This window comes from Pteropus medius, unplaced genomic scaffold, assembly GCF_902729225.1.
Source record: "Pteropus medius unplaced genomic scaffold, Ma_sr-lr_union100, whole genome shotgun sequence".
Taxonomy (NCBI): Eukaryota; Metazoa; Chordata; class Mammalia; order Chiroptera; family Pteropodidae; genus Pteropus; species Pteropus medius.
The window spans coordinates 4,211,528-4,227,185 of NW_024345479.1; positions in this window are offsets into that span (position 1 = coordinate 4,211,528).

The window sequence follows — 15,658 nt, forward strand, 5'->3', positions numbered from 1 at the left end:
AAAATTTAGACGAGGAAAGAAAATGAAACAAATAAGAAAAAAGGAAAAAGAAAACAATATATGGGAGAAGGGGGTAAAGTTTGTTTTTAATCAATATGATAAACTGAAATTTATGAATGTTGTATTTGAATAGATGTGTATATCCTGTGCGTATATTTCAAATCAATATTTCTTAATGGAGAACCCAGTATGCAAATGTGCTATACTCTATGTTGTGTATAGAATATGTAATAAATAAATTCACCCAACTGTAATACTGGACGTGTTTGGGTGTCCATACATAAGATTTAGTGGTGTATATGCAGATGCATGAATAACCCCTGTGAGTGATAAGGGTTTACAATTCTGCTAAGAAGATCTATGACCCCAAATCTTGTATGTACATTTTTATAACCATCACACACCTGTGAAAAGAGCAAAAACTTGAGTATTTGTGTACTTGAATTGTGGCTACAAAACATTAGCTGATTTGGAAATTTCACTTGAAAATCTGCCTGTTGACTTGATATTTAAGCGAAATGTATACCGTATCCCCAAACAAATGCATGCATCTTAAATCTAGATTCTTTTACAATTTTCTTCTAAAATATCTCTCTGGAAGATGAAGGAAATGCCTTGAATTAGTCCAGAGAAGGTCATGAAAATTTGTGACTTTTTTGTCCAACTATGAAAATCATTTACTACGTATCCTACCCAAAGTTACAGGGATAGTGTGCATCGTGTGATCTTTATTTCCTGGTAGTGATGGGTACCAGATGAAGGCACCATTACTTGTGCATGAGTGTGTCCTGCACAAGTGTGAATCTGACCAGTAGACAGAGAGGAGCTGAATGTGAAAGCCATCAGGTAAATGTGGAGGTCACACAAAGGCACTGCTGTGTACAACGAAATTAGGAAAGTCCCCAAGTCTATGTCCCCAAGCACCTGAAGATATTTCTTCTGAACCAGGATCAGTGTCCAGGTCCACTATGGGAAAGAAAGAGGCATGAGGACACTTTCTCCAAGAGGGAAGAAATCAAGGTCCCCAGAACCTTCACCCTTTATACAAAACAGCCTCCAAAACAAATCACATCGAATCTGCACACATGAGTTCAAATCTCAGTGTTTCCACACCCTACAATTGAGGATTTTAACTGTAAAGTAACGAAATCTGCCCAACCTCCCTCCCAGGATGTCAGAGGTGAAAGGAAGGACTTAGAGGTCAGCGGCTCAGGCAGGCCTCGGAATCCTCTTACCAACTCACAGCCATCAGGGATCTGGAAGGTGGGGGGAGGCCGACTTTTTGGGAGGGAGCATCCAGGAGGCCAAACGGGGTGGGCGGCAGGCTGGGCGGAAAGGAGCTGAGCAGGTAGAAGGTTATTACGAAATTGCTTCCATAAAACCTGTGGCTGTTGTAAAACTCTCTGCTTTCCAAAGACTTTATTTCCTCCTTTCTCTCTAACATCCCCCTTTTTTCTTTTTACAGCACTGTTTCTGGGAGGGGGTGGAAGATAGGCTCCGAGTAGCTGGGCAGGTTTGTGAGAGGCCCAGGGAGAAGCAAGGTAAGGCAGCGACACACTCCAGACCATCTTCACCCAGACCAGAGGACAAGAAAATGTCAAGGGACAGCACTGGGGCCTTTGCTCACCAAGACAGTAGGTTGAAGTCTGCATTTCCCCTGGGCTGGGGGTAGGTCTCCCAAGGGCCCCTCCACCCTAGCAGAGGCCCCTTATTCAGAGACCCCCCGCCCCTTGCTCTCCAAGTCAGCCTGGCGCCAAGCCCCATCCGGTCAGGCCCCTTTCCACATTTCCTCTGCCTCAAGCAGGGGGGAAAGTTTGGGAACAAAAGTTAGCTTATGCTTTGGACCATTCCGCGCCTTCCGCCAGCACTTCTAGTTATTCCTTTCCTGGGCAGACAGCCAGCAGCCTGGAGAGGGCTGGGGTCAAAGAGGGTATCACAGCTTTGCCCCTGCCCCACCCCCCTGCTCCATCTCCTGTCACTCCATCAGTTGGAAGGAACTGCCCAGCAGCCTGGGCTCCCCCATTAGCCTGCAGGTCAGGCCTCTCGTCCACGGGTTGACCCTCAGGACCAAGGGTCTATGAGGAAGCCTTGGGCACTGAGTAGGGAAGGAGCCACCTTTGGGACTGGCAAAGGGAGGACTTTTTAAAACCTACCTCTGTCCCACTAGGGGGCCCTAGGAAGGACCCTGGAGGCCTAGAGGCCGAGACTGCAAGGGATCTTGATGTTTCCTTTTGAGAATGGAAGTACTGAGCCCTCTTCAAGGACCTGAAGCTTCCTTTTGAGGTAAAGCCCTATCCCCCAAAGGGCTACAATGACGTCAAGGACCCCCTGAGTCTCTTTAAATCAAGCATTTGCAAAGTTGGAGAGACTTTCTTTGGAAAGTCTGAATGCAGACAGAAGCCCCAGACCCAAGGCAGGAAGCTTGAAGCCCCAACTACCATCCTTGGGCTCTGCAGAATAGCCCAGCAAGGTGCCTTTGGAGAGTGAAGTGCTCCCCATTCCCCCTTTCCCTCCCAACACACACTAAAAAATGCAGAAGTGGGGAGCCACCCTAGAACCAGATCTCTTCTCTGGGGACCATCCTGGGTGCTCCAGGGTGAGGGATCTCAAACCTCTTCACCATTTTGCAAAAGTCATACACTAGTCCTGACTCTGCTTCACCGCCCCCCAAACTAAGCGAGGAGCAGTAACTGCCGTGAGTCGGGTGGTTTAATGTCGTTGTGTTCAGAAATTGAGGCCCAACAACAAGAAACTACCTAATTCACTCAGCAGTTCCAGTTCACGCTCCGGGTCAAGGGCTCACTGGGGGCAGGCCCCTACAACCATTTTGCGGGTGAAAACGGCTGGCTGGCTAACTTCATTCATTTTCCTCCACCTCTTCCCCAACAGAATTCGGTTGCTAGTAAACAACATATCCAAAGAACTGGAGACAGGACTCCAGGCAAAACCGTTCTGGAGCTGGTCCTGGCAGCTCCGATTCTGGGAACTTCCGCTGTTTAGCAGGGACCCTGGCCGAGGGGACTCTAGGCCCAGCCCCAGACCTGGGCAGAGCCTTGTGGATGGATATACCTGCTTGGTCACCACCTCTCAGTCTCTGTTTCTGCAGCTGGAAGTCTCCACAGATAAAAAAATTTCTCAGCTTCGAACTGTCACCAAGGTGCATCTACATTCATTGTCTAGCTAGTGCCTATATTCCAGGTCACCCAGAGTAGTCTGAGAGACCAAATCTTCAAGCCCTACATCAAACTCCAGCTTTGAGGCTGGGGTACAAACAGGAGAGTGGAGAGGAGTACTAAGAAAGTGACAGCCGGAAAAGCAGAGTGTGAGAAAGTATCAGGTAGACTAGGGAGCACACAGAAGGACATGACTAGGAGGGAAAGCGCGTTGACCTGAACAGTCGCTGTGAAGTCACCCTGCCCCGAATGTCCCGGTGACCCTGGCTCCGCAGAGGTGGAGCTGTCACAGGTAAGAGAACCCATTCGGAATTCACAAATGAAACCGGGAAGCTGAAGGCTCTGATTGGGACGCAAGTGACTAATTTGCCTCTTCCTTCCTGACCTTCAGCCTGGGCCCTGTGCTCCCCGGCCCCGACTGGTGTCTCCTACTGCCACCTCTACGCATCCAGACACCCGCGTCGTCACAGGTGCTCACTCACACACACACACCCGCACCCGGTCGGCGGCCCCGCGGGCCAGAGGCGGTGGACTTACCTGGGCGGCTGCGGCGGCGCTGGGCGGGAGCGGCCGTCGGAAGGTGCGGAAGGGGCAGGACGATCAGGTCGGTAAGGCCCGGCTCCCTCCCGTCCTCGCCCCGGAGGCGAGTGTCCGAGTGGCCACGTGTCCGGCCGGGAAGTCCGAGGGAGCGAAGGAATTTGCCTGGCCGCCCGCTCCCCCTCCCGGGTATAAATCTTGGGGACCGGAAATACAATAAAACTTCACCGTGTTGATGAACTTCAAACGGTTTACATCCCCTCATGTCCTGAAAAGAAAGACGGCCGGGGGGCGGGTTAAAAGGAAGGGGAAAACAAATTTATGAGCCGCAGAAGCCCCCGCCTCGGCCCCTTTCTTTTGCCGGAGCAGACTTTGTCCGGGTGTAGAGAAACGTCCCCAGGCCCCGGGCTTGGCCCCGGCCGTCCCCGCCGCCAGGCGCGCCCTTCTCTGCAAGGAGCCGCCGCGCTGCCCCGGCCCCGCGTGGTGGCCCGGGCGGCCGTGCGGCCAGGGCTGGAAGCCGCCGTCTAAACAACAGTCCCAAGCCCCGCACCCATCCCCGGCTCGGCTCACCGGCCGGGATGAGGCGCCCGACTCTTCGCCAAAGCAGAGTCGGGCTCCGTGGTCCTTCCTGGCTAACTGGCTCTGCCAGCCACGCCCTGGGCTTCCATTCTTTGCATCTTTCCGTTGAAAGCGGGTTTTTTCTTTTTTCATCTCCAGCAGCCGGACCTTTGCCCTGCCCCGCCCGTTTATTGCCAGGTACTTGCAAGAAGGGGAGAGGGCGTCAGGAGGCCTGAGCTGGGGGTAGGGGCTCCCAAAGGAGTAACCGAGGGGCCGTTCTTCGGAGGAGTGGGTGTGACAGCCAGCGCTAAGCAGTGTCCAAATTGGCTTCTGCCGAGCTCTGCCGCCATCTCCTCTCCGCCTCTTAAAATCAAACAAAAACAATGACCGACTGAACCATTGAACCTCCACGACCCTCTCCATAGTTCTTGCCTTCTCTGGACCGTTTGTTTTTTACAAAACTTAATGGAATCCGGATTTAGAATAGCTATTAGGCCATTGTGAACCCAAACTAGAAAAAAACTCCTTTGCGTCTTGGGCTTCAGATAACTGAAAGCAAAATTATTGGCTTCCTGCTCATTTTGTCTGCTGAAGGGGCCTGGTTAATGCTCTTCTGAGTGGGAGAGCAAAGGAATTCCATCATGCCTCACAGTTATTCACCAAAAAAATAACAAGGAGTCAGGTCTAAGAGGTGCTGTAGGAGCTCCAGCTCAGGTTGGGCTTGGATACAAGACTGAGACCCAGTTGCAGACTCATGTGGGTGTCTGGTGCCCTGAGGGCAACTTCCTCCTACAGACACACACATGTGACCCTGTGAGACCTGCCAACACCACTCCCCTCCACGTTCCAAGAAAAGGTGTTAAAGCACTGCCAGGGATTTTTGAAAAATGGAATGGGCAGGAGAAATACTAGGCAGTGGTCTACAGTCCCTGAATGTTCTGAAAGGCTAACTTTGATTTAGGGAGTCTCACTCTGCCCCAGCCAGTGGGGGTGGGAGGTGCCCTCTGGCCCCTGCCTTGCACCAAGAAGCAGGAGATGGGGAGCTCATTAACAGCTGGAGGACAAGAAGTAGCTTGTTTCCATCCCAACATTCATATTCCAGAATATGCATGAGGAGATTCCTCCTGCTCCCCTAGTCATTATGTGCCTGAATTCCCTCATTTTGCACTTTATCATGTTATATTTTTATTAAAAGTACTGTGATGACAGCTTCTGTCAGTCACCCCTCCTATCAGGATTTGTCTCAGAGCTGTTAGTGATGAGCGTGGAGGGCATGACTGAGAGGCCAGCAGTTTCTACACCTTTCAAGACTGTTCTTACCCACCCCCGACCCCACCTCAGAAGCCTGCAGTGAGAGCAGTTCCGTATGCTGGTTCCCTGAACTGGGACTCGAAGTCTCCCTGGACCAGGGAAAAAGGATTGAACCATTTTAGTCTTAGACTCTAGAAAATCTGAAGAGGCCTTAAGAGTGGCGTACCTGTGCACACACAAGTTTTGCATACACTTTTCAGGGGACATTTTGGCTTCCCCCTACCCTCATCCCCAGAACCCAGGCCAGAGATTCCAGTTTTTAAAAAGAAACCTCTCTGCATGGGGCCAAATGACACCTCAAATCCATTCCCATAGACACCAGCCAGCCTTCTCATTCAGAGGTCGCTTGGCCCTAAAGACATCAATTTTCAAATGGTCAGCACAGACACCCACCAACAGGGGCGCTAGTGCCAACAAGCACCTTCCTGAATGCCACTCATACACTAATTGAGCTGATAGTCACTCAGTGAGTAAAGGCCACTTAGGTAATGTCGCCTTTCACTCTCAAAAGTTTTCTGAATGTTTTTCCAAAAGTACGTCGATCTTCAGATTATTCAGAGAATTGCAAATGTAGGTGACTAAGCTGTAAGATTTAAGGTCAACTTTTTCCTACTCCCTTCTTTCCTCGAACATAAAACAGAGTTCTAGCATAATTGGAAGAGGCCGGACGATGTGGATGGTGAGAGGAGGCAGTACAGATACATTGCAGAACACAGGATCTTCAAGGAAGCCGAAATTTACACACCCTTCCATTTTGTGAGAGACACAAGAATAAATATTCCCGGGACTTCCTGATCCCTTCCTAGGGTTTGTTGGTGGGGGCCGGGGTGTCTCATAGAAGTCACAAGTGTCAGAAGCCATGTGCCTGAGACCGGAGCTGGATCCCCGCTCCCCGCCCCCTCCCCGCCCCGCTCCGCCCCAATTTCTGGCGTGGCTGGGCAAGCTGCTCTGTCACGCTGGCGGGTGAGGCTGAGGCCGCTGCTGACCTCTAGGCGGCACCCTAGCTTCTTGCGCAGCTCCGTGTTCCGCGCTGGGTGCAAGGACTGGTTCCTGCAGACTCACTGGGCTTTGCCTGGAGCTGACCGCCGGCGCGTCGCCTTTGGCGCCCTCTGCCAAGCGAGAGAAACACGATTAAACGAGTGAAGGCTGGGAAAGGAATCCACAGCTACTCATGGCTCCATCCGCTCCCCACCCCCTTCCCCCATCCCGACTCTAGGGAGCTTTCCACAGCCCAGATTTCCTTTGATCTCCCCAGTGGCCAGCTCAAGGGCAGAGCCTGAGTCTTCAATCCCCTCCCCCAACTTGCAAAGGAAGACATTGAGGCCGGAAGAAATTAAGTATTTAGCCAAGATCAGAACAGCTCTTAAAAGTGGTAAAGCAGGGCCGAAGCATCCTTCAACTTCCAATGGAATATTCTTACCCCATAATTGCGACGACCCCAGAAACAATGTCTTTCTTGTAAGCAAAATTCATTTCCAGGAAGGCAGCCTTTGGGGGTTTTCTACTTTGGAAGTTTGAGGGTTTAAGATTTGGGGGAGCACATAAGAGAATTGGAGGCAGATATAGGAGCAGCTCAGCTAGGACTGGGAGCCAAGACAAGTCTGCCCCTCTCCTTTCCATGACTTGGCCAGCTTAACTCATAACCTCCCTAGCTGTGTGTGATCATGGACAAGTAAGTGCCTTAGGACCTCAAAGGCCCGGATGAAAATGACCTGCTAGGTGGGGATGTTGTGAGGCCCTGAGGACTAAGAAAAGGTGTCAGATACATGACCATCGCATAAACCAAACTGAGAAGCTGGTTTAGGGTAAGCAATAGGGTCACTCCCTTTGCTCAAATGGGGCCTGTCAAGTTATAGGGTGAGGTAAGGAAAAAGAAACCTTGCTCCACATCCAGCCCCTCTGAGTCTGAGCTCAGAGACATCCAGAACCTGAGAAGTGCAGGGTAGGAGAAACTGGAGTGGCTCTTTCCCTTCTCCCAGGGCAGAGAAGCCTTTTTATACTTCACAGTCCTCTGAGGTGGTTCTCCAAAGATATTCTCGGGACAGTGGTCCTGGAGAATACCCTGCAGAGAAGGAAGGGAAGAAAAGGAGCTAGAAGGCCACTGGGGCTGGGCAACAAAGAGCACTTGAGCACCATGGTAGACTAGAACGCAGCGCCTGCCCAGGTCTGTGGCCCGGGAGAGGCGCCTTTCCCAGCTGGGCAGGGGCTTTCCTGGGTGCCTAATTACTGAGTGCACATCTGGAGCATCTGTGCCCTACCCGGCCTCGAGCATGTTATTCTGCTCCAAACGCTATTTTCATTCCCAGGGCTGAGTCATAAAAGACTCCGGAGGCAGAATAAAGTCAGGTCTGTGTGTATCAGTATTCTTGTGTATGTGAGTGTGTGCGTCTGTGTTTCACTATGATTGCTCAATCGACTCACAAAAGTTAGGAGGGGAAATGGAACAACATCAGGCAAATTCAATTGTGAACATACTGTCAGCCTAATTATCTGCTTATTTCAAGGGAAAGCATTTGGGGCTTGGAATTAGCCAATTAATTGCATCACTTCTTTGTTCACTTTAGGGCAGGAGAAACTGTTCTATTCAAAGATTCCATGTTTCAAGAACTTTTAAGAGTCATTGTCAATTTTCTTTATTTTCATCTCTGTTATATATACCTCTTGGGCATTCAGATCTGCCACTATCACATCAACATTACCACACACACACACACACACAGGCTTTATGCCTGAAACAGTAACTCAATTTCTGCATCTGCAGAATCTAGAGGTCTTAACTTTTAGGATTTTAGGATTGTTGAAAGGATTAATTAATGTACAATGTACCTAGGGTTTAACACAATGCCCTGTGAACAGGGAGCATTTAGTAAATAGTAACTATCAATAACAAAGAGGAGGAGGTGTAAAGAGGGTGGAGGAGGAAGAGAAGGGGAGGAGGAGGAGGAGGAAACCTGCTTTGTTCTCAGAGAACCAGTCTATGTTGGAGGGTGTGCCCCTCAGCCTGTATATGTATAATGAATTCTTTTGACTTAGAGCAACGTACATAAAAGTGAGGCCCCTTGAACCCCTTGGCCTGTAACTCCCTCTTCAATGAGGAACAGAGAATTGGGGCAATTATCTGGCTCATTTCAGGTTCAAATTCCCTTTAGCCTGAAATATCTGGATCTGATGGGGGAAAAGTCTGGGGAATGGTGGCATATTCTCATTGAACTTCTCAGTGAAGCTTTTCCTTTTGCCAGAGTGAGCAAGACCCTGCCTTATTAGAGAATGAGCAGAAAAGAAATAGGGGGCCCAGAAAGCTGGAATTAAAACAATGGCTGAGGTCTTACTTATTTCCTGGGCAGTCAGGAGGCCTTGGAGGTCTCCATACACTGGCCTCAGAGACTCTCAAAAAAAGTTCCAGACCATTCCTGGTGGGAAGTTTTATTTCAAACATTTCTTGAGCTCCTACTGTGTGCCCAGCCCTGGGTTGAGCTCAGGGGCTCCAAAGGGAGCTGTACCCCACCAGTTGACAGAGTGCTAACTTGCAGTCTGTGAAAAGTCTCTGCTCCCAGAACCAAGTCCAGGACCTGGGAAGGGGGATGACCCTGCTGAGCAAGAACTTCTGGCCAATGGTAGCATTGCCTTTTCAGGGCCAAAGTCCTGGTGCAGGGGTAGAGCCAGAGGGTCTGAGGGCATCTCCCTCCCATTGTCTGTCAGAATGAGGCCAAATCCACGGTGGGGATGGCCTTGTGGGAGGAGGGGCAAAGAGCTGACTAGAGGCTTCTGATCCGGAGAACACCAATTAGCTTTCTTTAATTAGTAAAGTGGGGAAACAAATAGGCATATATTTCCTCTGCTCTGATTAAAAGCATTTAGGTCAGGTGTTCACAGCCAGAAATTTTCAGTTTAAGTTGTTCTAAGTAGAAAATCATTTATTTTTTTCTTTTTGTTTTCAGGCAGGGATCTGAATACTATTAGCCAACCATTGGCTTCTTGTTACAGCCCTGAATTGCTGGGTGGTTGTGCCAGCTCACAGAGAGGCAGCCAAGAACGGAATGGGGTTTTTTGTGGCCAAGTCTCATTTGCTTAAAATGTGTAGGCAATTGAGGACCAAACAGGCAGGCTTAGGTTTGTAGTAGTAGTAGTATGTGTGTGTGTGTGTGGGATGTGTGTGTGTGTGTGTGCGCGCGCGCGCGTGCATGCGCGTGTAATAAAACAGATCATTTCCAATTCCCCTAATTTGTCTGAATATAGTCCTTGAAGAAGGAAGTTTGTTCAAGTTGCAGCCCCCAAAGAAACCTGAATTTTCTTTGGGAAGATCTAGCTCAATTCATAGAGTGGGGAGAAGGCAAGGAAGAATTTACTGTCTGGAGGGGAAGAGGTAAGTCTTAATAAGCCACACACATGAGGCTCTGTGAAACTAGGAGGTCCCTAACCTCCTCACCCCCACTCCACTCCCACCCCTTCACCCTGGATTGTCAGAGGCCACTGGCTGTTTGGCTCCTACAAACAAGATTTTTAAAATGTTCAGGAGAAAATCCTTCCCTTTTCAGCCCAGAATTCAGTATCCCCCAGCCTCTAAACTTGGCTAAGCCCTTAGCCCCAGGAAGATTTGAAGTCTCTGAGAAAACTGAATAGGTAGATTAATAAGGGACACAAAAGAAAATTCTATTGCCTGATTTCCACTTGTTTGGCTCACAGACAGAATTATCTAGGGTGTTGTCACTGGACAGCCTTCCCTTCCCAGGAGTTCCACTGTTTTTTATTCCCTGGGAGGAAATGCCCAAACCCGACTTCCCTCAGGCACCTGTCCCATTCCCAGCCAGGCCAAAATCAGCTTTCTCCAGCAAAGCTCTTTCCACTTGCTTGAGCCCCCTGGTCCTGAGGAAGGAGGAAAGACTGACCCCACTGGGAACCCAGCCCCCACCAGTAGCGGTGGGAAGAGGACAATTGCTGCATGAGTGTTTTTAAAGGAGAAAGTTGACTTAGCAAACACCGAGATATTAGCCACAGGATGAAAAGTGAAGACCTACGTTAACTGACCAGATTTGGCCTCTGCATTTTCCAGACACCAGCTTCTTTGAACAACCCAAAAGGAGTTCATAATCTGGGGTCCAAGGAGTCTGAAACCCTCTGAAATTGTGGGATTTGGTTAGTATTACATAAGCATATTTTTTTTCCTAGAGCGGTGGGAATCAATAGCTTTCATCAGATTTTAAAGTATCAGTGAGTGACCCGAAAAATGTTAAGGACCTTTCATTCACCATTCACATACAAATATCACAAATATGATGCAAAGGGAGGCAACAAAATAGACTTGAGTATCCAATAAGATGAAATAAAAGAAGGCTAATAATTGTGTGTCACAGGTTAGGTAAATACTATCGCCTGGCCTTTCCGAGAGCAAAGGCACCTGCTCGCAGGTGCTAAGGGCTCCAGGACTGAGACAAGGTGACCCACAATGCCCAGTCCCTACCTCATGCACCCTTGCCTGGGTAGAGAAGGAGTGTACAAGATCTCTGTGTCTAATCAAAATGACATGGAGCTTTTTCACCCTGGGGCCTGGATTACTCCTGCCACTTGCCACCTTGTCCTGAATTAGTCCATACCGAAAAAGAACCGAAAGTTTCAGGATCAGTTTTCTCCTCGCAAATGCCCTTGCTCTTTCGGGAAGCGTATATTTCCTTGGACTTCCAGCTGCCTCCGCTCCAGCAAAGCCTGCGGTGCGGGGTCCGAGACCCGGGAGCCAGATTGCCAGCCAAGGCTGCTCGCCATGACTTTAAAGTCCTCTTGGCTCGGTTTGGGCACGGAAAAGGGCGCGAGAGACAGCTCGACAGGTAGACAGAAGCGGACACAAAGAAAGAGACCCTCGAAGGTGGCCAGAGAGAAAAAAGAGAACGACAAAGAGCAAAGTGAAACAGCCCCACAGGAAACGGGAGCTGGAGCGCAGCGGGCAGGTAGAGCGACCAAAACCCGCGTGCTGAGAAGAGCCCACAGGGACCGCGGAGGCGGCCAGGCGTGCGTTCGTCTCTCATCTGTATCCGGCGCTTAATGGCTTCGTCTGCACCCTCCTCATTCTAAACCTCCCATTCACAGCTCCTCGGTCTCCTTAAGGCTCTCTGATTAATTAGCCGGTATGGAAGGATGGGGGTGCCCCTCCTTGGGGAACCTGGCTCGGTTTCGATAGATCGTTTGTTAATGGTGGGTAGGAAGGGTGCGTGGGGAGGGGTATTCAGAGCCGGGAATGGAGGGCAAGTGGTGCTGGCGCCAGCGGCGGCCTGAAAGGAGCTCTGAGGCCCAGAGACTAGGACCCACTTCCCCTTGGAGCACCGCAGCGGGGAGAAGCTGCTCTCCTGGAAAAGACGCCTCGCCCCAAGCTCTTGGGTCCCGGCGCGCCGAGGTCCGCTTGGGGCAAGGTCGGCGTTCACGGAAGCTCCATGCGCTGCTGGCTAGATCGAGCCCCACAACCCACGCCGTCTCCTCTGTTAGGAGAGCTTTCGTTTCGAGTCTACAAGCCCTTGGCGTTCCAGCGTCCGAGCAGACACCTGTGTACTTGCGACCCCCTTTTATCGCTTAATTGCCTCTTCCGGACGCCTTGGCCGGATTTGAAAGCCTCCTTTCTAATCTTTCTGCCAGGTTCGGGCCTCCAAAGAGCCCGGGCTCGAAGCTACGCCCTCCCAGGCTTCCAGGGTTCACCCCTGAGGCTGGGCTGTCAGCCAGTGAGGCTGGAGGCGCGCAGAGTCCCCAGGTGCCCTGACCCTTCTCCGGGCGCCAACTCTGTGGCTCCTGCTCAGCCGCCTCCCTACCTAGTGACCTTCTTGTCCTCCTGCCGCAGCGGAGAAGGCCTGCGGCTGACACGGAGATCCTCACTCCGTACCCAGCCGGAGGCGAAGATGCTCATCCCCAGCGGATAGCGGAGCACTGCAGGTGCGCGCCGTCAGGCACTGCGCGTTGACCCAGCGCCAACAGAACCTTAGATATGACTTGGGGACGTTCCGCGCAGTCTCAAGTACAGCCTGAGTCGGGGACTGAGGGGCGCAGCAGTCTCAAAACTCTGGCCTCGATTTCTCTGACCATCCCAATCCCCTCGCAACCTGGTCGCACGGCAGCGACGCGGTCTCTCCTGGGACCCGAGGCGGGAGGCGCAAAGCGGCTCAGCCCCCCAGGAGGAACCTCATTCCCTCCGGTTCATTTCAGGACCCAGGAACCTGGACCCCGGGCCAAGAAGCGAATGAACTGAGGAAGAGGTAAGACCCGCTCTTTTTCATTGCGTTAAAGGGTAAGGTCTCCCTCTGGGTATTGACTTGTCTCTCCACGAGAGTTTGGGGCATTAGGATCTGGGTCCCAGCACAGCCTCAGCCATAGTTTAAGGAGGAACTTTCCTGGATGGAAGAGGCCCGGGAGTTCATAGTTATTTTTCTCATTATTATGACTTTATATTCAGTTTATTCCGAATTAAGACCTCCACTCCAGCCGAGATTCGGCCTTGAACACTCTCTTGGGAGTACTTCAAAAGTGAAGGCTCAGAAGGAGGTGACTTAGCCGCCCCAAGATAGGCGATGGGATGGGGGTGGGGCCGCTTTGACCTTAATGGTCCCTGTGAGGTAAAGGCTGTTATTCCTGAAACTGGGGCTTGGAGGAGGTAGGTTAAGGATGAAAAGTGGTCTGATGGTGGCCACTCAGCATCTTCCTGCGGGAAAAGGCATTGAAATTTGGGTCTAACTTTCAGTCCTGGGTGGCTTTCACTCTTTGCTTTGTGGAGAGGGTGAGCACTGACCCTGGGTGCTTTCATATGTGGAGATGGACCTGACAAGCACCTCGCATCAGCTAAAGAGGATGAAGTGGAGACCTATATTAATGACCATATTTGGTCTCAGCGTTTTCCAGACACAAACTCTCCGATCAATCCAAATAGGAGTTCTTAACCTGACTGATGTTCAAGGAGTCTGAAATCCTCTGAAACTGGGATTTTTTAGCCCTAGAAGAAAACCCTAGTCACCTTCCAAGAAGCTCTGGAAAGGGAAGGAATCAAGGGGAGATGGGAGAAAGGAGGTGAGAAGCTCCAAGCCCTGCAGTCTAGTTCCCTAGACACTGAGCTCTGGACTCTAAGATCTGAACCTCAAGCTGGCCCCATCCACACATTGCCAAACTGAAGAGTGAAAAGTTGCTAATCAGTCAAGGAGACAGTTTCTCCACTGCTTTCAAGATGGCTCTGGTGTCTAAGTGGATTACAAATCTGGATGTTTTCAAGGGTTTTAAAATTATTTTCTTTAAGCTATTCCTGCCTTTTGGCCTACAGTGGGCTCTGGGGCCAATGGGGCATCCAGGCAGAAGAGGGACTTGTACCTTCAGTGCCCTGATCTCACCTCCACCTGGTGAATAGCCTAAGGTCCCCTGCCCGCTGGGTCAGGGCCAAGTCTGCCCCTCGCCCAAGCTCAGCGGGCCTTACCCCAACTCCCTCATCCCTGCTGGCCAAACTGTGAACTTCCTCCATATCTGGCCACCCGAATAACTACAGGATTTTTTTTCTTCTTCCCGTTTTTGAAAACTGCAGAAGCCCCAAATCCTTAGTTTCTCTTACAGAAGATGGTGCCATTGGATCTTGGGGGTGAAGGTCGGGATTGTGGAATCAAATGACCTCTCAGCCTTGGACAGCAGGGTCTACAACATGACTTGGTGCTTCCAGTCGCAATTCTGGGTGTTGCCTGGATGGGTCAAATAGTCCCTCCTGTCTCTCTCCATCTCTTCCCTCCAAGCCTAGAAAAGTTAGATTTTTCTCTCTTCCTATGTTTGGGGAGAAAGAGAAGACAAAACCCGAGAGCAAGAGAGTGATAAGAAAGGAGAAAATAAGGGAGAGAATTCCAATAGATTAAAATAATCAAACTCTCTTTCTAATCAACTTGAAGCCTTATTTGTTTTAATCAGGTCAGGAGGAGAAGAAGTCAGAGGCAGAGTGGGTGGGAGACTAAGTTCCCAGCCTAACAGATGCTCCAATCATGGGGTCAGTGCCTTCTGAGCAGTGAAAAGACAAAACTGACAACCGTCTCCTGGGAGCGAGGGTGGGAGGAGGGACTGGCTCTTCCAAATTGCAGTGTAGGAGAGTGAGGGGTTCTTCTTAAGGGCTTCTGTGGTTTCCCACAGTGCCTTCCTGGAGCTAGGAGAGACTTTCCTTGCATTTCTGTTGGGGAGGTGTGCATGTATTGGGGTACTCTACCGTGGTGTTGGAGTGGTGGTTCTAAACCATAGCAGAGGATGGGCAACTCGCCTCCTGAGGAACCCAGGCAATATCGTTGGAAATGGAAAAAAGCTTCACCTCTCCTGAGCTGGGGGATTGAGGAGGAAACTCTGGACTTGGAGCCCAGGAAAGGGAGGAGCTGTGACTCCAAAGGGAGATTTGGAGGGAAGATCATGTCAGGATAAAGCCCTGACTCTCTTCCTCTAAAGATCAGGGAAGTACACTGAGAAATTTGAATCTTCACTCGGGAACACCTCTTCCTCATTATGGACCTTTGTGCTTCTACTGATACTGGCAAGTACAGTTCTGTGCTGTATATTTCCGCATTTAGCATATGTGGAATATGGGGAAGTATTGTGCACTGTTCTGCATTAGAAAGGGGATTGTATAGGTTAAAATGTAAATTTCTTATCAGTTACCTTTATTATGGAACAGAATTGGGAGCACATAATTTCATGTCTCCTTTGCATGTTTGCGCAAATCCTCAGTCTTTACCTGGTGCTTAATACTCTGAGTGGCACAGCTGCTCGGACATAGGATTCTTCACTGACTTCTAAGAGACTCCACGATATCCACCACGCAGTCCCTTCAAGCCTGCTTCTTTGTACATGCTTTTTCAAAGGCGAGTAATTTTTATATTGACCCAGTCCATATAGATTGATATCCTTTCCCTGGCTTCTTCCCCCGCCCATAAACAATGGACTCCCCCCCCACCCACACACAAAAGCACACACACGATTTTTGTGAGTTTGAGTTTCAAGCAAGATGGCGGCATCTGGCATCCTTTCAGATTCAGATATCGCTCTCCCAAGGCACGATCGGGAGGGTAAGGAGACCTAGGTCCCCTCGCCTCAGGGAAAGG